Source organism: Sminthopsis crassicaudata, chromosome 1 (genome assembly GCF_048593235.1).
Source record: "Sminthopsis crassicaudata isolate SCR6 chromosome 1, ASM4859323v1, whole genome shotgun sequence".
Lineage (NCBI taxonomy): Eukaryota > Metazoa > Chordata > Mammalia > Dasyuromorphia > Dasyuridae > Sminthopsis > Sminthopsis crassicaudata.
In genome coordinates, this window is record NC_133617.1 from 279,696,395 (window position 1) to 279,722,638 (window position 26,244).

Sequence of the window (26,244 nt, forward strand, 5' to 3'; positions counted from 1 at the left end):
TTGAAAAAAACTGTTGGGAAAACTGGAAATTAGTATGGCAGAAATTAGATATGGATCCACACTTAACACCATATACCAAGATAAGATCAAAATGGGTCCATGATTTAGGCATAAAGAATGAGATCATAAATAGATTAGAGGAACAGAGAATAGTCTACCTCTCAGACCTATAAAGGAGGAAGGAATTTATGACCAGAGGAGAACTAGAGATCATTATTGATCACAAAATAGAAGATTTTGATTACATCAAACTAAAAAGTTTCTGTACAAACAATACTAATGCAAACAAGATTAGAAGGGAAGTAACAAATTGGGAAAATATTTTTATAGTCAAAGGTTCTGATAAAGGTCTCATTTCCAAAATATATAGAGAACTGACCCTAATTTATAAGAAATCAAACCATTCTCCAATTGATAAATGGTCAAAGGATATGAACAGACAATTCTCAGATGATGAAATTGAAATTATATCCACTCATATGAAAGAGTGTTCCAAATCACTACTGATCAGAGAAATGCAAATTAAGACAACTCTGAGATACCACTACACACCTGTCAGATTGGCTAAGATGACAGGAACAAAGAATGATGAATGTTGGAGAGGCTGTGGGAAAACTGAGACACTAATACATTGTTGGTGGAGTTGTGAAAGAATCCAATCATTCTGGAGAGAAATTTGGAACTATGCCCAAAAAGTTATCAAACTGTGCATACCCTTTGATCCAGCATTGCTGCTATTGGGCTTATATCCCAAAGAAATACTAAAGAGTAGAAAGGGACCTGTATGTGCCAAAATGTTTGTGGTAGCTCTTTTCATAGTGGCTAGAAACTGGAAGATTTCCATCAATTGGAGAATGTCCATCAATTGGAGAATAGTTGGGTAAATTATGGTATATGAAGGTTATGGAATATTACTGCTCTATAAGAAATGACCAGCAGGACGAATACAGAGAGGCTTGGAGAGACTTACATCAACTGATGCTGAGTGAAATGAATAGAACCAGAAAACCGCTGTACACTTCAATGTTGTATGAAGATGTATTCTGATGGAAGTGGATATCTTCAACATAAAGAAGATCCAACTCACTTCCAGTTGATCAATGATGAACAGAAACAACTACACCCAGAGAAGGAACACTGGGAAGTGAATGTAAATTGTTAGCACTACTGTCTATCTACCCAGGTTACTTACACATTCGGAATCTAATACTTAATGTGCAACAAGAAAATGGGATTTACACACATATATTGTATCTAGGTTATATTGTAACACATGTAAAATGTATGGGATTGCCTGTCATCTAGGAGAGGGAGTAGAGAGTGGAAGGGGATAATTTGGAAAAATGAATACAAGGGATAATGTTATAAAAAAATTACTCATGCATATATACTATCGAAAAAATTTATAATTATAAAATAAAAAAGACTTGCATGAAATAATGAAAAGTAAAGTAATTGAATAGCAATATTGTTCAAAGAATAATTATGAATAACCAAGTTATTCCAAGTACTATAAAAAATCAAAATCAACCATAAAGAGCAAATAAAGGAAGATGCTACCCACCTCTAGAGAAAGTAATGATTAATAAAAGGACTTATAACATAAAAGTATGCTTTCATATATATTTTTAAATCTGCATCAAATGGTGGCCCCCTTTAATGCAGGATGGAGAAGGAAGGAGAAAGACAGTTCAAAACTATAAATGTAAGAAAAATAAATATGATTAATTAACATTTTTAAAAATGAATACTTCATGCTAGATGTCTCTTCAGCATCCACTTATTGCTATCCCAGTGGTATATGATTTTTAGTCCTGCCGGAAAAATGACCCTGTTCTTTCTCAGGGTGACAGTCACCTTCCCCCAGTCATTAAAAACTAATTGTTTTTCTTAGTTCAGGCCTTCTCTCAGCTATCTGTATCATTCTGATCACTGCTGGGAGCTAGGGGATGTGGGTTTGAGTACTATCAATTGAATGTATGATCTTATGTTAACAGACTCTTTCTGGCTCAGTTTAATCATCTGAGAAATTAATTAGACTAGCTTGTATTTCTGATGCTTCCCAGAATCCATGGTTTTATGATTTCTATGTATTTTTTTAATTATAAAAACTCATATTTATGGAATTTCTTCATAATATCCTATAGTGGAATAGTTAATTGTTAAGTAATGGAAGTATTATTGTCCTTGGTTTTACAAATGAAACCCAGTCTCATGGAGATTAAATGATATACATAGTCACATAGCTAGCAAGCCCTAGATTGACACCCTTGGAATGGAATACCCTGGATAAACTCTTGGGGTTATTTGTCATTGTTCTTAAATTCAAATTAGAATTAGAGTGGTATAGAACATTCTAAAAATCCTTTAATCCAGAACCTCCTAGTTCAACTTTTATTTAATTAGGAATTTTTTCTACAAGATATCCAATGAGGGCTTTTGCTTGAAGATGACTAATGATGGAGGAATAATGCTAGGATTCACAGAGGCCATGTCCTCAATACAGTATCAAAATCTAGGATGATACCATCATGTATAAATTCTGGTTTATAAAACCAGGCCATAGAATCACAAAGTTCTTTTCTTTCATAATTTCAGTTTATCTCCAAAACATCCCCATGAGGCTATGAAGTGTAAGCATTATTGTCCTAAGTCATTATAAATAAATAAATCATTAATCACCATATTTGCATAGGTAGTTAGAGAAAGGAAATAAATTAATAAGCAGTTATAAGAACCTACTATGTACCAGACACTGTACTAAACACTTGACAAATATCTCATTTCATCTCAGTGCAGTTTGTACTATTAATGTCAGTTTTTGTGTATTTTACATGCTGTAGAACAAGATCATTGATCTTATGAATATGATGTCATCTAATCTTGGGACCAGTTATTTAACCTGCCTGGGCTATAATAGGAGTGTTGGACTGGAATACTATAGTTTCTGAAGTCCCTCCCATCTCTAAGTCTATAATCCTATGAAAAATAGTAGGTGGCTAAATGCCAATTTGTTGGTACATAAATTCCCATTACCTTGTAGGTCCTTCTTAATAATAATCCACCAATTCTACAGACTCACTGGAATGAGCCTTGGTGACTGTGAATCACTTGGGGTAATCTTCAGGAAGATAAAATGTGGGGGGCTTCTTAGGACAATGAATGTGGCATAATATGTGGTCAGCAAGCAGACACATTGCTTAGTTTTGTTGAATTTCATTTTTTAAGAAATAATATTTCAAGAAAGACTATCAGCAGGGGAGGGGAAAGCAATATATCAAGAAATTAATATGATATAAAAACTGAAAGCATTAATAAAAATAATTTTTAAAACATCCCCTAGCATTTCAAGCCATCACTTAACTTTTCTGTCTCTCTGTCTATTTCTGCATCTGTCTGTCTTTCTCTGTTTTCTCTCTGTCTCTCTTCCTTTTTTCTTCCTTAAATCCCTCCCCCACTCTCAATTTCAATCTCTCTTTTTATCTTTTGGCTTCTTCTGTGCACAAACATGTCCAAGTTTCCCCTATCCTTACAAAACCCTGCCCTTGACCCTGTCATTACCTCAAGCTATCATTCTATATCTCTTTTCCCATTCACTGCCAAGTTTCTTTTCCTTACCACCCACTCACTTCATAACCCATTGTAATTTGGCTTCCCACTGTGCCACCTGACTGAAATTCCTCTCTGAAAGGTTATCAGTAATCTCTCAACTCTAAATTCAATGACTTTTTCTCATTCCTCATCTTACTACTTTTTTCTAATTTTTATCACTGACAACTCTTTCCTTTTAAATAGACTTCTGTGACAGTGTTCTCTCCTTACTATGTATTCTGTGGCTCCTTCATTGAAACCATGGTCATCTTCTAAAGCTCCTTCCTAGATCCCTAGGTTTTCTTTACTTTCTCCACATTTAGTAATAATTCCAACCAATCTTATGAGTTCAGATCACCTCTATGCATTATTATATCAGTGTTTGTCTCTCCTGAATTCTACTCATGCAATGACAATTACCATTTGGTCAATTTCACCTGAATTTCCTACTGATATTTCAAACTCAACATGTGTTAAATGGATTTGGTTTTCTTTTCCCCTAAAGCTGAGTCTTCTCTAAGTACTCTGTTAAGAGTACTTATCCTCCCCACCATTCAAGTTCACCTTTGACTCTTCCTTCTCCCTCATCCCCTATAGGTACTCACTTATCAGATCTTGTCAATTTCAACTCTACTAAACAAGAAAAACAACAGTAAATGAAAATGAACTTGTTTGCAGAAAAGAAAAATGAAAGAAAATATATCTCTTCTCCTTATTAGAGAAGTACGGTTCTAGGGATGTGGAATATTGCATATATTGTCATATACTATCAATATATGTGTTGTTTTCCTTTTTTTCTTTTAAAATCTTTATTATAATAGAATAGCAGTGTACAAGAGAGAGAAAGGGATATATTTGGAAATGATTGTGATGTAAATACTAAAGACTATAATAAAAGACATATACCAACTTTATATTTCTCACATTCATTCCATTCACAATCATTTTCAGAGTTCAAACCTTTATCTCTTCTTCTTCTTCAGAGTACTGAAATAACCTCCAATTGCTTTTTCTAGATCTAGTCTCTCTCCTCTCCAACCCAATCTTCACTCAACTATAAAAATTATAAACTGAAAAGTATAGTATGAGCATTTTTTTTATTATCTATGTTACTTGAGGAAAACACTAACTTCCTCTTTTAAGGCTTTTAAGTCTCTTAAGGCTTCTACAATCTGCTACCAACTTATTTTTCTAGCCTTGTTTGATGTTACTCATCATCACCAGCTTTATGATATGCTAGCCAAATCCAAATTGACAATTGCTTATTAAGTTCCAACTATATGCAATGTAATGCTGTGCTAGGCACCAGAGATTAAAAATTACAAAATTAAAAATAGTCCCTGCCTAGAAGGGAATTATACTCTATTAGGAAGATATATAATGTGCAAGCAGAGAAGTATATACGTGATAATTTATGTAAAAGGGAAATAAACCTAAAAACTAAAAATATCAGGAAAGATTTCCCATAAGAGAAGATATATTAGCTATGCCTTAAAGGAATACTAGAAATTCTGAGAGGCAGGGGTGAAGGACTTCTCAGGAATAGGAATAACCTATAAAAGTCAAGGGTTGGCAGATGGAGTGCTGAGTTTGAAGATCAAAGTGTAAAGCAGCTTTTCTGTAATATAGTGTGTGTTCAGGGGAATAGTTAATAATCCTTGAAAGGAAGACTGGAGATAGATTTTTTAAGAACTTTAAATGTTTGACTGAAGTAACAGGTAGGGTAGTGCCTTCAAAAGAAGGAGGAAGTTTGGAAGAGAGACGAACTTGAGAGAATGAAAGACAATGGGTTTTGTATAAGAAATACTGAGTTTGAAATGCCTCCCATTTCCTCTCACTCTAGATTTTCAACAGACAGTTGCTGAAGGGCTCATAAGAAAGACTGTAGCTAGATGACTAAATGGACTTGTAAGTTTTTTGTTAAGAAATGACAATTAAGTCATTTGAAAGTTGATGAGGTTATCAAAAGGGTATAAAGAAGGAGAAGTCAAGGCAGTATTTGGATTCACCTACACGGATAGGGTGAGAATCCAGCTAGGGAGACTCAAATAAAATAATCAGTCCATAAGAAGGGGAACCAGGAGAGTGGCAGTTACACAAAAAACCCAGGGTGGAGTGAATATCTGGGAAAAAGGTTAGCCCAAAGTATCAAATTATGCAGAGAGGTCAAGAAAGTGGTCTGAGAATAGGTCATTAGATTTTGCAAATAACAATATGACTTAGTAACCTTGGAGAGAGCAGTTTCTATTAAATGATGAGGACAGAAACCAGATTGCAAGATCCTGAGAACTATGACAAGAAGAGAAGAGAGGAAATAGAAGCAAAAAAAAAACAAAAACAAAAACAAAAAAACTTTTTTTTTTCTCCTCTAGGAGATTGGCTGTGAAAGGGAGAAAGGGAGGAGAATATTGAATAATATCTTGATAGAATGGCAATTTTGAGTAAAGTCTTTTGTTTTAAGAATGAGGGGAAGGTTAGGAAACTGGGACATTTACAGGCAACAGAGGGAAAAACAGTAGAAATAGTAGGATAGAAGGCACTGAAGATTAGAAAGAGAAATGATGACTGGGGAGGCAAGGAATCATAGGAGACAATAATGGGGTCCCACGTAGTACAAAAGTAAGGGCTTGGCCTTCAGGAAAAGGGCTTCTTCTTCTTCTTCTTTTTTTTTTTTTTTTTTTTTTTTTTTTTTTTTGTCAGAGACAAGAACAAAGGAGAAAAGAATAGTGAACAGGAGAATAATGTAAAAAGGGACTTTACAAATAGGACAATTCAAAAGAGGGAATTCATATTGACCTCTATCTTCTTAGGAAAGTAGGAGCTAAGGTCCTCTGCTGAAAGGTTAGAGAAGGTATAGGAAGCTTGAGTAAAGAAGATATCTTTGAAGGAGATATTATGTGGAGCATGACAGAAATTCAATAAGGGAAGAACAAAATATGTTGTAAGCTCTAGTCAAGATTAAATAATGTAAGATTTTAGTGGATTTAGTCAGAATGGATAGAGTGAAGAAGGTAGATGATGGGGATAGCCTAGATTTATGGATAGGTAAGACATAAGATAAAAAGAGAACCAGGGTATAATTGAACTGTTTAATTGGTCAAGGGCAAGGGAAAAGAGAAAAAAGAAAACAGAGTAGGAAGTAATGACTTAAAAGAACTAGAAGGAATGGAGAGACTAAGATTTCAGAGTTTTCAATAATAGACAAAGAAATATGGATAGATGATAGGACATGGACAAATATGTCATTTGGATGAGGAAATAGAAGATGAGGTTGGGGTAGGACACACAAAAGCACACACATGGGGAAAAAAAAAAGACTAGGACACTGACATAAAGGGACAGACACAGGGAAAGGAATAGGTATTTAGGACCACCAACCTTATGGGAATAATAAACTTGGGACTCAAATGGGAATAAGGACAAGAAGAAAGATGGGGATACATAAATAGAGCCAATCATTGATGGATATTATCGTCCCCCATTCACATTGTCTATATCATATATATATATATATATATATATATATATATACATAGTTGTTTTCTTGTTTCTGGCTTTAAAATGTGAATTCCTTGAGGCCAGAAAGTGTGAGTATGAAATCTTATCAACATATAATTTGATGTCCTCAAGAATAAGGACAGAAGTTGAAGTGGAAAGAAGATTGACAATGAAGTATTGAACTACATGAGATGGGGGAGAACTTGGAAATATAGCAAATAATCAATTTTCACTAGGACCTGGATATATCTTAGTACAGTGAACTTCAGAATTCCTTGTTACCATCTCTAAAATTCTAAAACTCCTCCTTTCCCAATGTATGGGAGATATGAGAAAAAGTATATCTCTAGGGATGCATTGTTTTCTAGAGATAACATGATTTCTATGACTACAAGATGGAAGGAACATGAGAGAAAAAGTCTAAGGTAAAAACAATGATAGAATGGAGGCTACAAAGGACACAATGCAAGTATAGCATTTGAGGAACAGGAATAAGAGTAATGGGTATGAAAGAGCTGAAGGATGGCATAGGTTTGCCAAGGAAAAAGGTTTCTCCCTAGACAGCCAATCACCCTTGGCATTAAACAACAGTATCTTCACCACTCCTCAAAGGTAAATATATAGGACCATTTGATCCTACCTTGGGTCGAATAGAACCTTTGAAGTTCTATGATGGTAGAAGGAATTGTCAATTAAATTCTTTAAACACTAGGAAAGAAAGGATCTGAGGCCTTGTATTAGATATCCTATTCTGAGATAAGATCTTGATGGTAAAAAATGCATCTTCTATCTGAAGTTCCCTCTGCTTCTGGGCAGGGTCATGGAAGTTAGGATCTGGTATAAAGCTCTAATCCTGAGTTCCATATGACAAAAGCAGCTTTGTTTGTCTAGATCCTAACACAGTAGGAAGGAATGGAGAATTGTCATCCTGTTATAGTGAGCCATGAGAGCAGAATAGACTCTAAAACATTGCCTGGGGGAAGACTAAATAAAGTTATTCAAAAAAGACATAAAATTCTCTTTACTAATGATGGACAACACAAGCTGAGTCAACTCATAATCACAAGCAATTAGTAATCATTAATTTTGTGCAAACAAAATATATTTCTCTAAGATCATCCTAGTTTTCCTTTTGCACCCTCATTTCCCAAATCTCTTCTAAATTTGTAGGTTTTCTTTCTAAAACTAAAGACCACTTAAATTGCTTTGATCTTATATTAATCTATAATATTGCTGAGGTAAGCTGCCTTCAACCAAGGATCATTTCTCTCATATGTCTTCCTTTCCAAAGATAATCTCCATATATCTGATTAAAGGCTGGCTGGACCAATTTTCTTAGGTTTTTAGGCTGAAAGAGTTTTAGGGTTTTAATGGCTGAAAGAAAAACTCTAGGTTGATTTTTTTTTTTTAAGATGAAGGCATAATGATATCTTTTTCCTCTTCATGACACCTAGGGATATTCTGAATATGGAACATACCTTGTTTTCAAAGGATCACCCATCCTTGTGTTATAATATCAAAATCTAAGTTATATTATTTATTATATCATCTTTCCTTGTATTTCAGTTATATGAAATTAGCTCATTCAGTAAAGACTGATATGCCCAATTCAATAGAACAGTATCAAGAGTTGTCAATTTAGCAATAATAGTGTATTGGCATCAGTTTACTTAACTTCCAAAAAAGTGGCGTTGGGAGGAAGAGGAAGGAGTTAAGAGAAGAAAAGGAGAAAAATTCACAGATTGCCAGTTCATTTCAGTGAATTCCAGAAATACTCCCAGGTAAAGTTCAAAAAGAATTGAAAAGTATCTACTATGTTTGAGGTATTAACTGGGGTTTGGAGTTAGAAGCCAAAAAATGGAAACAATCTCCATTGTCAGGGTGTCTGTACTCTATATAGGGGAGGGGGTTGAGCAGTGAAACATTTACCCAGGCTAAATATAAAGTATTTAGAAAGTAAACATGAAGTAGGGAGTGGGAGGCCAAAAGATTGGAAAAGGTCTTCTGTAGGAAGTAAGACTTGAGCAAAGCCTCCAAGGGAGCTATGGAATTCAAGAAGTAGAGGTAAAAAAGGAGCATACTAGATGTGGGGATTTCCTGGATAAAGGCATAGAGGTGGGGAAAAAAAGACAAAGAAGGTGGAAAGGAGAGAACTATCAAATGCATTAGTTTGATTCTGTGTATTTGAGGGGAGTAGTTAATGTAATCAGCCAAAAAGTAAATTTTCTGTCAAATGGTAAAGGATTAAATTTCAAACAAAAAGAGTTTTCATTTGAATTGAATTTGAATCAAAGAAAGACACTAAACTTTCCAAATCTGTGAATATACATATCAACATCTAAAATATTATGAACAATTAAAATTGTTTGTTTTTTCATTTCCCTAAATGCATACCAATAGTTAAAATTATAAACAGGAAAAATAGTCTTTTCATTCTTCCAAATACAAACTGAGATTTTGTGTGTGTTTGTTTGGTAGTGATAGTGGGAATAAATTATAGCATAAATCTGTAAAGTCAGTATGTCACCACTTAAAAAACAGATCTTTTGATTCCTATATTTTTCAGAAGTACAGTATTAAATTGATTAAATGTATGCATTCCTAACATAGCAATTGATCTATATGTATTTCTTAATTATAAAAGTATTATCATCATCATTATGGGGGGGGGGGGAGAGGAGAAGATCATGTGAATAGAATCACTTTCTATTTATCCATGGCATTAGGGGAAGAAATCATCCAAAGAATTTCTTCCTTTAGTTAAACAAGTCAAAAAGCATCCTGCTTCATCCTTGCTGTGGCTGTGCATTCAGAGTCTACTTACTTCAGCAGGGATGACATGAGCTGATTGATAATTTTAAATATTCTAATAGAGTCTAAAAATTAGATTGATATGTAATTCTATCTTTAAGTGAAGTAAGCTTTTTTTTTCAAAATCATAACTTTCCCACTTTAAAAAAAAGAAAACAAGTTGAAAATACAGTGATTCTTTAAAAAAAAAAAAAACAAAAAAAAACTTTAGATGTCAATAAATCAAGGCAATTATTTCTTTTTTCTTTTCCATGTACTAACAAAAATAATTTATATACAGGTGGTAGCAATATGAAAACCTATCTAATAAATGTCCCCTAAAATGTTAATTTTTTAAAAAAGTTTGTAATAATTTAGAGGTTTTTTTTTTTTTTTTTTTTTTAAAGCAAGATCCAGTAAATAAACTTGTGATCTATACTTTGGAACTTTATTCTCAGTCTGGTTGCCTTCCTGATTACTAAGTCTTTCTAAATTAGAGCAAGCAATTTCTCTTTGTTTTACCTAATATTTGAAAATGGCAAAAAATCCCCTGGGTCACTGAAAATTATCCTTTCATTCCAGCCGCCTGTTTCAAGTCAGTCAAAACATTCCAGACTTCAAAAGAAGTCTTTGCCTGCTTGGGCCGTTTTGGTGTCCCTCTATGGCTGGCCGTGGAGGGATTGGTTATTTGGATAAATTAATTTGTGGAGCCTGCTGGCCTTCTCCAGGACCTCAATGTCTGACTGCAAATTAGTTCTACTCAACATGAAGAAATCCCTGGACAGACTAGAAGAAATAAATGGTGATAAAATCTAATACTACAATGTTTGTAATGTGATTTTATTCTGCTATGGAGCTTGTAAGCGGAGTTAATGCTGAATTAAATTTTTTTAATTTAAAAAAAAAAGGCCATGAAAGCAGAAAATCAGATCAGTATCCAAGTCACAGCAGAGAAGGCTAAAAGCCAAATTCAGAGTAAGACTTCCAGCAGGAATCTTTTATAAGAACAAACAAAAACGCCCCGGTTTTCAACAAAATCAGCTAGATATTTACATTTCGGATACATCTCCCTTCCCTCCTTCTCTCCCCTCCCCCCTTAGAACAGGAAGTCACACAGTTGAATTCAGCTTGAGCTGAGGCTGTGAATAAACTGCTAGGCAGTCCTTTAAGGCCTGGCTGAACAAGTGCCTAAGGATTGCTTATCCTTAAGGAAGAAAAGTCTCTGAGCCAAAACTAACAAACATGGCTTCTCAAGCGGAACAATGGTCCAGAAAACTCAGCAAAAAGGAAAATAAACTTCATTGGCAGTTTGTTTTTGACTGTTAAGAGCCCAGCTACAACTCTATCAAGATTTTTAAGAAGGTAAGAGATTTCACACATACTGCATTCCCACAGCTGCTTGAAAGTTTATAGTGGAAATGTATCATCTTGTCTGGCCATGCTTAATCCACTTTAGGAGATACTTGTATCTTTTCTTTCTAAAGTAAACAGTGCCACACCTTTGTAAAGAGATAAAGAATTCACCTTTCCCTCTAGGCTGGAGTTCAATTTAAGTGACTAGGTCCTATTCAACAATTATTGCCTTTGTCATCAAAGATTTGGAAAAGTCTGAGATGATGACAGAAATGAAGAAGTAAAGCTGATGCTTTTGTCTGACTCAGAAATTTTCTATTTGCAAAACAAGGGAACTAAAATGTAATTCTTTGTGTGTCGTTTTTTAAACAAAATTTACTAATGACAGAATTAAAAAATAAAAAGATTTAGAATTCTCATACCATACTTTATTTTTTTTAGTGAAAAAACTCTATCTTGAATGCTAAAGGTTACATTAAGTTCACATTAGAATTTAAATGAATTTCAATTGAACTGAGCAAACATTAAGCAACTACCATGGCAAAGCAATGTCTGTTGTTACTATTAGACTGCATACCTTACTCCCCTGTGATTTTTAAATAATTTATATAAGTATTTCCCTGCCCTCAGTTAAACTAGTACAGTTTGATATTGGATTAAATTTAAAAAGGCATAGGTATAAAATAAACATAAGGCAAGAAAAAATAGATTGGCAAACCAATAAACTTTGAGAGAATATGATGAACCACAAAAAAGACTGAGCAAAATTCACCCACTTACAGGTTCTTATCCTTCACTATGTAATCTGATATCTTCCAAATTTGTCCTCAGTATCACTAGTAGAACTCAATGGCATGGAACTATGCCTAATGAGATTATTATATTTATGGGAGTAATTCTAATTTAACAACTGGAAATGCTTTTTGCCTCCTAGGACTAGATGGAAAATGAGTCATGTCTGTAGATCAACAAAGCTGTAGACTTAAAAGAAACATTCTGTTCCAATAACTTCAACCTAAAGATTCTCTTGAAATTTTAACCATTGATCTAGAAATAAGGACAAGTTTTTGTGACTTCTTATCAAATTCTCATTAGTTGGAGGGAGGATATTTGTATTTGGTGTTTAGAGAAACAATTTTGAATAAGGTCCCAAAAATTTATGATTAAGATCTAGTCCCTGAAAGGACTAGGGACTTTACTTTTTATTGAAGAACATTATGAGTTTGGAGATTCTACACAGTATATCTTTTATTAAAACAACAGCAATAGTAGCATCCTATAAACCTAACCAAACACATATTACTTATTAATTTCCTAGTAAGTAAAAATATTGCAGCATCTGCTTTATGTTGTAGTGCTTTATAGTTTCCAAAGATTTTTCACATACAAAAGAAAATCATGGATAGTTAATAGTAGATAGTTAGATGTTATAATGGATAGAATATTAAACTTGTAGTCAGCAAGATCTGAATTCAAAACTGCTCTCAGATACTTGCAAGCTTTGTGATCCAGGGTAAATCACTTAACCCTGTCTTTTTCAGGTTCTTCATCAGTAAAAGGAACTACAGAAGGAAATGGTAAACCACTCCAATATCTTTGCCAAAAACAAATGAATAAAATAAAATTGGGTCACAAAGAGTCAGACAAGATTGAAATATCTCAACAATAATAAGTATGATTAGCCTCATTTTAAGATTGAAGAAATCGAGGCCCAGAGAGTATATCTGATATAGGATATGAACAGGTCTTTGGGCTCCAAATTCCAGAGCTCTTTCTACTACTTCACACCATCTTTTAAATCATCAGTAATGAACCTAGTAATTATATAGCTAGAAATACAATACTTTTTAGCTTGAAATTTAAATTCACACACACACACACACACACACACACACACACACACACACACACACACACACACACACATACAGACACTCAAAACACAAAATGTTTTCCCTTAAGGAGGACTCCAGAGCTCATTAAAGAAGCAAGTCAGTCAGTCAGTCAACAAGCACTGCTTGAGTACCTTCTAAGTTTCAGGCATTCTGTTAAAAGAAAATGACATATTCTATGTGCCTTGCCAAGTGTTATTCTACAGAATTTGCAAAGAAGAGCCTTAAAGAGGGCTTCTTTACATCAAAAGTAAACAACATCACCTAAAGGAATGATTTCCAAACTAAATTTGAGTAATAAAAAGGCTATAATTATAAAAATGCCTACATATGTTATTTGTAATTTATTTATTTATTTATACTCCTATGGATTAGGCTATTATTTACTGTTCTCTTTAAACCTAGAAAAAAAAAAGAATTTCATAACTAAAAGTTAGCTCATAAAATGAGATTTAAAATTTATTCAGTAAAAAAAATTTCCAAAGTGTTCTTTATGGCAGTCATTGAGAAATGTTGATATTACCTAAAGGAAAAAAATACATACAATACAGTAATAACAAACACAATACAATATTTGAATAGTGCTTTAAAGTTTGCCAAGTGCTTTATATAAATATCTTATTTTATCCTCATAGCAATCCTAGGAGATAGAAGATATCATCAGTCCCATTTTACAGATAATAAAATGAAGCAGGCAGAGATTAATGAGGTTTATCCCAGATCACATATCTGAAGACCAAATTGAACTCAGGTCTTCTGGATCCAGGTTCAATATTCTATATATTTTACTCACCTAACTACTTCCATATTTTTAGAAACATGTTCATATATCTAACTAAATACCTACATTCAGGAAAAGAGAAACCACTGCTTTTAGCAAAAAAAATTCAGTGTAGACATCAAAGTGCTGTGTGCAGGATTTCAACTACATGAAAAAGTTCTGCCAGTGAAAGTTTCTATGAAGTTTCATCTTTGAATAATCATGCAAGACAATCATCATGAAGAAACATCATCCAAGAAATGTAGAACCTTGACTGTTACATAGTATGAGTGAAGGAAGGTCAAACAGTGAATAGCTTGCATGAATTATTAGTATCCATATAATGTCAAAAGATGAGAATATAAAGAAAAGCTACCCAAGAAGAGAAAGTATGAATAAATTCAGATCTGTCCAAATCAATGAGATCATGCTTACATATATAGACATTCATTGGCTTTAAAGCAGTACTAAAAAGCAGAGGCAGCATGGAATACATATAGCAGAGTCAAGAAGACCTGAGTTCACATCCTTTCTTTAACACATTGTTTATTTGACATTGGACAATTTACTTAGGTTGTCAGTGCCCCCATAAATTAAATAATTGTTTCTGATCTGTATTGGTAAAGGGAATTTCCTTACTGGAAGTTACCCATAGTGGTGAAATCACATGTTTGACACAAAAAAAGAAAAGAAAAGAAAAACAAAAGTGGTACTGTCAGAGTATAATAGAAAAATATGAGTTCAATTAGCCTGTATTTGATGGACTACATAAGTCTAAGAACATGGCAATGTGCAAGTGAAACTATGTTAAGGAACAATAATAAATGGAAAAATTGAATTCCAGCACATTTTAAAGAAATACAATTGCATTGCATATTACATTCAATTATATGTTAATTCTATATTAACATATTAGATATGCTGACAAGCTACTAAGAAGATTTTAAGTGACATTTTTCAATGAATGATTTGTCACATAAAATTGTTACTTTGTATAAATTATTTCAATCACCTTCACATAGTTTAATTACTTAGGAAGTCCTTTTTTCACAGTTGATGGTATAGATACAAAATCTAGTTCACTCCATGAAGTTTTGCTATAATGATGAAATAATTAATCCTTAATAATAGTTGATAATATTTTAAGATTTACAAAGCACTATATTTCATTCTATCTTTATAAAACCTCTGTAAAGAGGCATTTTTGTTTTAATTATTTTGGTGTTTCTATAAATACTTTATAGCCTTTATACATTTTTGCACTATCTCTAACCTTCCTAATCCTGGAAAATAAGAAAAGCACTGAGCTAGAGCTGTATTCTCTGTCTCTGTTTCTGTATGTGTGAAATCACAGGTCTGAGACCTTTGTGTGAGTGTGTATATGTGTGTGTGTCTGTCTGTCTATCTGTCTTTGTCTTCAAAAGGTAAATGAGTCCATGGGACTGGAGTGGGACAAAAGTGTCAAAACTGGAATGTAGTGATGATTGCTCTGTGTTTACAAAACCTCTGCTCCATACAATCCCACACATCTGAATTTACACACCACTCAAAACAGAAGAATGGAGTTTGATGATTTGGTACTAGATTCGGTTGTGAGACTGAGAGTTAACTTAACCTCTATGACCCCTACTTCCTCCTTGCTTCCTTCCTTTTAGTATAATCTTTATTAAATAAAAACAAAAACATAGAATGAAGCCCTTCGTGGCTTTTGTTGAAAAATAGGCATGTACATGATTCATTGTTCCAGCAAGGGAACATGAAAAGTAGCATTAGTATTATTATAGTATATATACTAAATGACAAATAAAGAAAAAATATTTTTAATTAATCATGCCTTTTACATGATATGAGATTGTATAACAGGGATAACTCATATAATGAGACATCTAGTTCTGCGCAACATAAAGACTGAGCTTTTTAAGGGTTAAACATTGTAGTGATGTTAACCCAAAGAAGGGTTTCAATAAAAGCCTTTTGATCAATAACTCAACTATATGCATTCATTAAACACCTACTGTGCTAGGGAAACAAACAAACAAACAAACAAAAAAAGGCAGAAACAATCCCTGCTTTCAAGGAGATCAAAATCTAATGGGGGAGGCAATACACAAACTACAGTGCACAACAAATTAGGTACAGGATAACTGAAGCTAATTGTCTAGAGGAGACACTCAAATTAAGGAAAACTGGGAAAACTTCTTGCAGAAAGTAAGTTATATTTAAACTTGTTGATTCTTATCATATCTCATAAATTCCCTTTTTGAGACATTTATTTCAAACTATTTTTTCAATGTAATCTTTAATATCTTAAACTTTAAGTTGACAGTAAGCAAGTAATAAAATGCTTACTATGATTTTATATATCTCAACTCAGCAGAATAATAACATGCAAAAAATAATGAAGTTTACTATTGTTTTGTAGTATATTGCTTCAGTGTTGGCATCAGTTTCAGAAAGGCATTTGTAATCTTCTTTAGAGAAATGAACTACAAACATACCAAACAATCTTTTTCATTTGCTTTCCTCAAACAGTTAAAGCCAATAAATATGCTTCAAAATCAAGGGCAGAGTTTATTTTTGTTTTCCTCCTGCACATTTCACAGGAATATATTGATAATACATTGTATCTATAATGAAAAATTAATCATTTATAATTTATATTTATTTTTTCAGATTCCTGAATATGGTGGATATCTTCCTAATTTTGACATCAGTAGCTAGTCTCTGTTAACTAGACAAGCAGAAAAATGGGACCATTCTGTTTAAATTTAAAGCAAAATATCCTTACGGTGTCACACAAAAAAAGTTCTCAAGAGACTGCTCAAGAAGAGTTATTTTCATCTCAAAATAAGGAAGCATGGAAGAATGACTATAACAGATTTGCTTCAACATGACTTGCCCCTTTCCTCTTCTGATTGTTTATTTGCTTGTCTTTCTACAGTTTAGAGAACTCATGGAATAATCACCTTTCCTTTGCCTGATTTCTTTACCAACAATCTTGATAAAGGCATCTAAGGGTGTTTACACTGGCCCTAGGAGAATCAAATACCTACTATCTGATATATTTTTAGCTTAATAGTTTTCCCAGTGTACTTATCTTAAAATAAAAATAGAAGATTATTTTACTTCTGCCTTTTGCCTCTTGTTAGAATCAATCAGATCAACTAATCAATGTATCAATGAGTATTTGTTAAATATTTATTATATGTCAGATGTCATGCTAGATATTGGTGATTCCTCTTCTCTCTCAATGGAAGGCTAGAACATAAAAGTACTAAATTCTTCCCAAAACTTTATTTTAAAGAGGGCTGGAGTCTAGACATCTAGAAAATTCTACATTAGCAGCTTCTTTTAGTTTGAACCTCACAGAACAGTTTTGTGTCAGGTACTCTTTTTCCCTTTCCCATACTTTCCAGCTTCCTTTTGTGTATTGTTTTCTCCCAATAGATTATAAGCTCCTCGAGGGCAAGTGAAGAAATATATGACAAATCTAGAAAGATAGTTGGGATCTAGGTTGATAAGTGCTTTAAATACCCTACAAAGAAGTTTGTATTTGATCTTAGACTTAGTGGCCAACTTTCTAATAAATCTAATCCCTCATACAGGTGACAGTTCTCTAAATGCTCAAAGAAAACTTTCAAGTGCATCTTAAATCTTCTTCAGCCTAAATATTCTGAATTCCTTTAATTAAATCTCATGTATCATGAACTTGAGCCTCATGAGTCTTGCTGCCTTTAATTCTTTATTAATTCATCTTATGAAGTCTCCTAAAACATGGTTTCCAGAATGGAACACAAAATTACAGAAATAGACTGAATAGAGCTGAGTGCAATAGACCTATTGTTTTCCTAATCCTAATCTTTTTATTTTTAATTATAGCTTTTTATTTACAAACCATATGCATGGGTAATTTTTCAGCACTGACCCTTGCAAAATCTTATGTTCAAAATTTTACCCTCCTTTCCCCCACTCCCTCCCCTAGGTGGCAGATATTCCAATACATGGTAAAATATAGGTCAAATCCTATATACATATATATATATATACACACATACATATACATATATATGTATATATGTACATATATATACACACACATACATATAAATATATATGTACATATACATATACATATATATATATATATATATATATATATATACACACACACACACATATATCCATAGTTATCTTGCTGCACAAAAAAAATTGGATCTAGAAAGAAAAAAATAAATAAACCTGAGAAGGAAAACAAAAATGTAAGCAAACAACAGAAAGAGTGAAAATGCTATGGTATGGTCCACACTCAGTTCCCACAGTATTCTCCTTGGGTGTAAATGGCTCTCTTCATTGCTGAACAATTGGAACTGGTCTGTATCAATTCATTGTTGAAGAGAGCCACATCTATCAGAATTGATCATCGGAGAATCTTGTTGTTGCCATGTACAATGATCTCCTGGTTCTGCTCACTTCACTTTGCATCAGTTCATGTAAGTCTCTCCAGGCATCTCTGGAATAATTCTATTGGTCATTTCTTACAGAACAATACTATTCCATAACATTCATATACCATAATTTATTCAGCCATTCTCCAATTGGTGGACATCCATTCAGTTTCTAGTTTTTAGCCATTATGAAAAGGGCTGCCACAAACATTTTTGCACATTTGGGTCCCTTTCCCTCCTGTGGGATATAAGTCTAGTAGTAACACTATTAGGTCAAAGGATATGCACAGTTTGATAACTTTTTGAGCATAGTTTCAAATTGCTTTCCAGAATGGTCCTAATCCTAATCTTAAACATTAAGCTCTTCCTAATTTATCCAAGATTGAATTTGGTTTTTTTGGTGATCAAGTCATCACAATTCATGTCAAGTTTTCAGGCTACTAAAACCTCTAGACAATTTTTAAATAAACTGTTCTATAGATTCAACTCTCTCATCTTGTCAAGGATTAGACTTGGAGTTGAGAAGACCTGAATTCAAATCTGATCTCAGATACTATCTATAACTCTAAGGTGCTTAAGCAGACTTCTTTAAACCTGTTTTCTAATATGTTAAATGGATACAATAAGGATTATAAAGACCAAATAAAATAATATATGTTCAAAATTCTACAAACTTTAAAGCACTATATAGATGCTATTACTTCTACTATTGCTACTATTACTATTACTACTGCTGCTGCTACTACTATCAATGCTTCTGCTACTGTTACTATTACTACTATCACTACTGCTATTTTATAGCAAATTGAAGGCTCATACAAGATTTTAAATATATTCCCATTTAATCCAATCCTTTTAAATTTGGATCAATAGTTTAGCCTGTTAGCATCTTTTTGGAGCCTTCTCCCTCCTCCCTTTTCTGCCCTAATCCAATTTATCATCAAAGATTCTTACAATAAATTTAGTTTGGTAGTAAAAGATTATTTAAAGATTTCCTTTTCCCTGAAGAAAATTACCATTTAGATCTTACTGGTTTCCCAAAAATGCTATAATTCTACCAATCTTAACCCAAATCTGAGACTTTGAGGTGAGAACAGGACATCAAGAAACCTCACTGCCTCCTTTCCTAATCTAATGTTTGAAAATCCTCAATCCATGAACACAAGCTTTGAAGCTTCTTGTCACACAAACCTCTATCTATGGAGCAAATATGGAGACTTGAGGATTAGATGGCTAGCCAAAGGAAACTTTCCAACCAAGCAAACATAAGAATACTGATAATGGAAAAATGTTTAGGAGACTTTTTTTGATCATTTGTGTGCAAGAAAAGTCCTGAAATTTTCTCCTGATGTCTTCTCAATTGTGTAAATAGGTAATAAAAGTGCTAGCCTCTTATCTATTAACAGGAATAAATATAATGATATGCTTCAGAAAGCAAAGACATTTCTGTAAAGTCCAGGCTAGCTCTCTGGAAGCCTCAGGATCAGCCAGAGTCAGAATAAGTAAAAGTCCTTGATCTTTAGGGGGAGAAGTGAAGGAGACAGACAAACTGCCCAAGCTTGCCACCAACCTCTTTTCTCCTGGTCCTGCTGTAAAGTGAAGTTCTCTCCCTCTCTCACCCCACCCCTTAATCCTTACTACAATTATCTGTATACACCAAACATGATCCAGCAAGTAACATTTTCCCAAACATATGCTAACAGAATCATTGTCCAATAGGTAATTACCCTTAAGTGCTCAGTTGTTTGATTCAAATGTATCTATACAGAGTTTCAGCCCTTTACACATTTCATTATCTTTTGGCCCTAGAAAGGAAAGAAAGGAGTTAAAAGAAGTAAGGGCCCCCAACCAAAAATTAAACTCAAAATACAAAAATTAAAAGGAGAAATCAATAAAATTGAAAGTAAAAAAACTATTGAATTAATAAATAAAACCAAGAGTTGGTTTTATGAAAAAGCCAATAAAATAGATAAACCTTTGGTAAATTTGATCAAAAAAAAGAAAGAGGAAAATCAAATTGATAGTCTTACAAATGAAAAGGGGGATCTTTCCACCAATGAAGAGGAAATTAGAGAAATAATAAGGAGTTACTTTGCCCAACTTTATGCCAATAAATTTGATAACTTAAGTGAAATGGATGACTTCCTCCAAAAATATAGGCTCCCTAGATTAACAGAGGAGGAGATAAATTGCTTAAATAGTCCCATTTCAGAAAAAGAAATAGAACAAGCTATTAATCAACTCCCCAGGAAAAAATCCCCAGGGCCAGATGGATTCACATGTGAATTCTACCAAACATTTAAAGAACAATTAGCCCCAATGTTATATAAATTATTTGAAAAAATAGGGGATGAAGGAGTCCTACCAAATTCCTTTTATGACACAGACATGGTACTGATACCTAAACCTGGTAGATCGAAAACTGAGAAAGAAAATTATAGACCAATCTCCTTAATGAATATTGATGCTAAAATCTTAAATAAGATATTAGCAAAAAGACTTCAGAAAATCATCTCCAAGATAATACACTATGATCAAGTAGGATTTATTCCAGGAATGCAGGGCTGGTTTAATATTAGGAAAACTATTAATATAATTGACCACATTAATAATCAAATTAATAAGAACCATATGATCATCTCAATAGATGCAGAAAAAGCATTTGACAAAATCCAACATCCATTCCTACTAAAAACTCTTGAGAGTATAGGAATAAATGGATTATTCCTTAGAATAATCAGGAGTATATATTTAAGACCGTCAGTAAGCATAATATGCAATAGAAATAAACTGCAACCTTTCCCAGTAAGATCAGGAGTGAAACAAGGTTGCCCACTATCACCATTACTATTCAATATAGTACTAGAAACGCTAGCCTTGGCAATAAGAGCCGAGAAAGAGATTCAAGGAATTAGAGTAGGAAATGAGGAAATCAAACTATCACTTTTTGCAGATGACATGATGGTATACTTAGAGAACCCCAAAGACTCTGCTAAAAAGCTACTAGAAATAATTCAAAATTTCAGCAAAGTGGCAGGATACAAAATAAATCCACATAAATCCTCGGCATTTTTATATATCACTAACAAAATGCAACAGCAAGAGATACAAAGAGAAATTCCATTCCAAACAAATGTTGAGAGTATAAAATATTTGGGAATCCATCTACCAAAGAAAAGTCAGGAATTATATGAGAAAAATTACAAAACACTTGCCACAAAAATAAAATCAGATTTAAATAATTGGAAAGACATTCAGTGCTCTTGGATAGGCCGAGCGAATATAATAAAGATGACAATACTCCCCAAACTAATCTATTTATTTAGTGCTATACCAATCAGACTCCCAAGAAACTATTTTAATGACCTAGAAAAAATAACAACAAAATTCATATGGAAGAATAAAAGGTCAAGAATTGCAAGGGAACTAATGAAAAAAAACTCAGAGGAAGGTGGTCTAAGTGTACCTGATCTAAAGCTATATTATATAGCAGCAGTCACCAAAACCATTTGGTATTGGCTAAGAAATAGACCGGTAGATCAGTGGAACAGATTAGATACAAAGGACAAAAAAGGGTACATCTATAGCAATCTAATCTTTGACAAACCCAAAGATTCCAACATTAGGGATAAAAATTCATTATTCGGAAAAAACTGTTGGGAAAACTGGAAATTAGTATGGCAGAAATTAGATATGGATCCACACTTAACACCATATACCAAGATAAGATCAAAATGGGTCCATGATTTAGGCATAAAGAGGGAGATAACAAATAGATTAGAGGAACAGAGGATAATCTACCTCTCAGACTTGTGGAAGAGGAAGGAATTTATGACCAGAGGAGAACTAGAGATCATTATTGATCACAAAATAGAAGATTTTGATTACATCAAACTAAAAAGTTTCTGTACAAATAATACTAATGCAAACAAGATTAGAAGGGAAGTAACAAATTTGGAAAATATTTTTAAAAACAAAGCTTCTGACAAAGGTCTCATTTCCAAAATATATAGAGAACTGACCATAATTTATAAGAAACCGAACCATTCTCCAATTGATAAATGGTCAAAGGATATGAACAGACAATTCTCAGAGGAAGAAATTGAAACTATATCCACTCACATGAAAGAGTGTTCCAAATCACTACTGATCAGAGAAATGCAAATTAAGACCACTCTGAGATACCACTACACACCTGTCAGATTGGCTAAGATGACGGGAACAAATAATGACAAATGTTGGAGGGGATGTGGGGAAATTGGGACACTAATACATTGCTGGTGGAGTTGCGAAAGAATCCAGCCATTCTGGAGAGCAATCTGGAATTATGCCCAAAAAGTTATCAAACTGTGCATACCCTTTGACCCAGCAGCGCTACTACTGGGATTATATCCCAAAGAAATACTAAAGAGCGGAAAGAAACATATATGTGCCAAAATGTTTGTGGCAGCTCTATTTGTTGTAGCTAGAAACTGGAAGATGAATGGATGTCCATCAGTTGGAGAATGGTTGGGTAAATTGTGGTATATGAAGGTTATGGAATATTATTGCTCGGTAAGAAATGACCAGCAGGAGGAATATAGAGAGGCCTGGAGAGACTTAAATCAACTGATGCTGAGTGAAATGAGCAGAACCAGAAGATCACTGTACACTTCAACAACAATACTGTATGAGGATGTATTCTGATGGAAGTGGAAATCTTCAACATAAAGAAGATCCAACTCACTTCCAGTTGATCAATGATGGACAGAGGTAGCTACACCCAGAGAAGAAACACTGGGAGGGGAATGTAAATTGTTAGCACTAATATCTGTCTGCCCAGGTTGCATGAACCTTCGGATTCTAATGTTTATTGTGCAACAAGAAAATGATATTTACACACATGTATTGTACCTAGACTATATTGTAACACATGTAAAATGTATGGTATTGCCTGTCGTCGGGGGGAGGGAATAGAGGGAGGGGGGGTAATTTGGAAAAATGAATACAAGGGATAATATTATAAAATATATATATATATAAAAATTAGAATAAAGGACACCAACATCTAAAAAAAAAAAAAAAAAAAAGAAGTAAGGGGTTGGGCGGGGAAGTTAGTGGCAAAAGAATTGCCTTCAGTGTCAGGAAGATCCTGATACTGACCCATATAGGCTATGTGTCTCAAGGCAAGTTGCTTAACCTCTTAAGGAATCAAGCAAGACTTTAAAATAACAATGACAGCGACAATAACAGCTAAAATGTATAGCACTTCCTAAATACCAGATATGATGCAAAAACTCTTGAAAATATCTCATTTGATCCAACAATCCTGGGGGAGGTGAGTGATATTATTACCCCCATTTTACAGAGAAAGAAAGTGAGGCAAATAGAGGTTAAGTAAGGTTCAGAATAGATGCTAACTTTTATTGATAGTGGCAGTTTCCAATTCAGAATTTCCCTATGAAAATGGTACCATTCAATGGAGAGGGAAAAGGAAAGGGAAGAGATGGCCAGAACATTTTCAAAACCAAGATTAATACTGAATGTTTGGGAATGTCCATGAAAGACTATATTTATGTTTCTGCTTTCTCTCACTGCTATTTTTCTTCTGACTTTTTTCAGGCTGCATTTTTACACATCAATACATTTTTCATAATAATTCTCTGTAATCATTAATTTTTCTTTTAGTTTTAATTATTGGATTTTTAGATGTTAAATGTTTATGGGAACAATGTATATCAAGCAGAATGATTTAAAAATTATTTATCAACATGTTTCAAGCTGGGATTACTTAAAATAATTGGGGATCAAAAGATATGCTTTAATACTAATTCCCCCTCTCTGTCTGTGGGAACTTGGACAATTACTTAAATTCTCTGGACCTCAATTTGAAATAGAGTTGTATTACAGGGCCTGGGAATCTTATTCTATGGATGTGTCAGTATTAGTGACAGTTACATAAAAATGTGGCAGAAAGCACAAGATTATTTTAAAAATGAGATAAAATGATCAGTGAATAACAAAGCAATGAGATGGTATCAACAATTTTCTTCTTATTTTAATCATAGTTTAAAAATAAACTATATATGTAAAAAAAACCAAAAAAACCAAAAAAAAACACCCACCAAATTAAATACATGAGGAATACCACACTGTTCTGGGTAATAACTATCTTCCAGAACAATCTCTAAGTGCACAGTGTGAATTACCTCACAAAATGAGTTAAGAAATCCATAAAATACATTTGTAATCACTTAAGATATGGCTGCAAAACTACTTTAGTAGCTCCTGGACATTTGTTATTAAAATTCTCACACATTAGCAGTTGTTACTTATTGTATCACACCATTATCTCTTGTAAAACACGAGTTTACAGGGACCAAAACAGCATTACGAAAGATCTCCTCCCACAAGTTTGTAATAACTCTAGCATGAACATAGTGGAATTGAGATACAGCAGCACCCAGTGCATCATCTCTAAGAGCATATTTCAAAAAGAAAAGTCTTATAGGTTATAGCAAGTAACATTACTCATTAAACCACAAAGCACCACTAAGGCAAACACCCCAAAATGCTCTAAATGAATATAATCTACTTTATTTGGCAATCATTTTTTAAAAATGTTATCATCTAAAAATTATCCATTTGACTTTCAATGCAGCTAAAGACTCATCCATTTAAGTGGAAAAATTCCCTGAGTCAGATTTTAATGGCAAAACAAGTATTTTCAAAACCTACTTTTATTTCTTATCCAATGAAAAATAAAGCTCTGAGCCTTTTCCCTTCTCTCTCTCCTTTTTCTTTCCTTTTTATTGTTTTTCTCTCTCTTTTTCTCTCTCTCCCCCTCTCTCTCTGTCCTTCTTTCTCTCTCTTACAGACACAATGCAGATACATAACAAACACATACTACCCTAACACACAAATCTTAATTTAAATTCTATTTAAGAGTTCTTCAAAATGAATAGTGAAGCTCACACATCAAAATCAAACATATTTTTAAAAGTCTTTGTTCAGATAAAGGTAATGTCCCAGCCTGAAACTATTTTTCCTTGAATTTAAATATCTGCACTCTTATAACAATAAATACAACTCATAAAAAATGATACTAGGTATTCTGACAAAACTAATATTTCAGTGTTAAACTGAAGTATTAAGCATGGTTTTTTCATTCTATTTTTCATGTACTGATACACTTAAAAAAAAGACTAAAATTAGTTCAGGTCTCTGAAATAGAATACTGTAATAATTCATAACCTCAAATCATTAAAAATTGGTCTAGAGCTTTTAAGGAGTTTCCAGACACTCAGGTTACAACAAAAATAGTAATTACAATTTTTAAAGCAATAGCTCTTTCCTTAGGCCTGACATTCTGTTTACTTACTGACTGTCCATTTATTCCCTGGGGAGTTTCCATTGAAGAAATCTTCTTCTGAATTATATATGGGCTATTAGCTACACACTGTCTTCAAAGAGTTCAAACACCCTTGCACCTGTGAAGAACAGAGCACCATACAGTTATATTAATTGTTTGGCATGAAATTAAGAGTTGATCTTTACATCTGCAGCTTTCCTTTACTAGCATGTACAAACAAGTCAAGAACACTCATCTTCAGTGAATGAATCTTTAAAATAAACATATGGGCAGGCTGCTTATCACCATTTACATGAGCCAATGCAGGAAATGATAGCTCTGTTGTGCTTGCTGTCAGCAGCTGCAATTCAGAAAAGAAAAAAAAAAAAAAAAAAACAGCAGCCAGGTTTTCCACAAATGTGATTTTTGTGGTAAAGCTCAAAACCTTTCCTTTCTTTTTTCTTAAAAGCAGTTTTTATACATGTCAGTGTCATGCTAAGTCTAACATTGTCTATCACAATAATGCTAACAGGAAATACTTATAAAACTATGATTGTAGATGGAGCCAGGATAATATAAATCCAC

The 26,244-nt window shown here is 33.4% G+C and overlaps 2 long non-coding RNA genes across 2 annotated transcripts in view; one reads left to right on the top strand and one right to left on the bottom strand.

The window, feature by feature from the left end:
* Positions 1 to 26,244, bottom strand: part of LOC141553976 (uncharacterized) — a 198,456-nt gene that overhangs the window by 132,463 nt on the left and 39,749 nt on the right. Inside the window, exon 2 of the long non-coding RNA XR_012485744.1 lies at positions 25,690 to 25,798. This is a non-coding gene — a long non-coding RNA (uncharacterized LOC141553976). The remainder of the gene's footprint in view (positions 1 to 25,689; positions 25,799 to 26,244) is intronic.
* On the top strand, positions 10,315 to 17,009 carry LOC141549373 (uncharacterized). Its single transcript, XR_012484344.1, has 2 exons — positions 10,315 to 11,241; positions 16,558 to 17,009. It is a non-coding gene; the product is annotated as an uncharacterized LOC141549373 (long non-coding RNA).